General features: G+C 54.7%; 1 protein-coding gene across 2 annotated transcripts in view; it reads left to right on the plus strand.

Annotated features, from left to right (window-relative positions):
- Positions 1–850, plus strand: part of FAM3D (family with sequence similarity 3, member D) — a 38,262-nt gene that overhangs the window by 12,104 nt on the left and 25,308 nt on the right. The window contains exon 1 of one of the 2 annotated variants that reach the window (XM_010851546.1): positions 20–149. The exons of the other annotated variant lie outside the window; for it this stretch is intronic. The gene's annotated coding sequence lies outside the window, so the exon portion shown is untranslated. Of the gene's footprint in view, positions 1–19; positions 150–850 lie in introns of those variants that run through there. 2 annotated transcript variants of the gene reach the window in all.

Here is an 850-nt window from a genome sequence, read left to right on the forward strand (position 1 = left end):
GCTGGCAGAATGAGCCACCTGGGGACTCAGGCGCCCAGCGAGCTCTGAAGGGCTGAGTGGGTCACCAGGGACTTGGCCAGGAGGGACGTCAGGCCGGAAAAGCCCTGCTCGGCGTGGGCACCAGAGGGAGAGGCTAGCCCCCTGCCCAGGTACATGCCCCCTGCCCTCTGCCTGTCTCACTTGCTCCCTCTGAAGCTGGGCATAAGCCTGTCATGAGGACTTACCCTCTGTCTCTCTCATCCTGTCTCTCTGCTCTGTCTTCTTTCTCTCCTTCTGTCCCTGTATCTCTGCCACGTTCCTCTCCCTCTTGTCCTTGTTTTTGTCTCTCTAGTCTCTATCTCCATCAATATCCATGTCTGTCCCTTCATCTGTCAGACCCTGTCGCTGTCCTTCCATCTTGTCCAGCCCCCAGGTCTCTTGGCTCCTCCACACACGGGGGACCCGACAGAATGTCCTTTAAGCCTCACCCAGGAGCCTGGGCTGCTTTCTGTAGGAAATATTCTGAGAACATTCAAGAGTACAGTAGGGCTTCCCTGGTGGCTCCATGGTTAAGAATTCGCCTGCCAAGGCAGGAGACATGGGTTCAGTCCCTGGTCTGGGAAGATCCCACATGCTGCGAAGCAACTAAGCTCTTGTGCCACAGCTATTGAACCTGTGCTCTAGAGCCTGAGAGCTGCAACTGCTGAAGCCCGTGCACCCTAGAGCCCGTGCTCCTCAACAAGAGAAGCCACTGCAACGAGACGCCAGAGCACCGCGAGCCCCTGCTCGCCACAGCTAAAGAAAAGCCCCCATAGCAAAGACCCAGCACAGCCAAAATTTTATTTATTTAATTTAAATATATATATATATA

This window comes from Bison bison, unplaced genomic scaffold (genome assembly GCF_000754665.1).
Source record: "Bison bison bison isolate TAMUID 2011002044 unplaced genomic scaffold, Bison_UMD1.0 scf7180017864304, whole genome shotgun sequence".
NCBI lineage: Eukaryota > Metazoa > Chordata > Mammalia > Artiodactyla > Bovidae > Bison > Bison bison.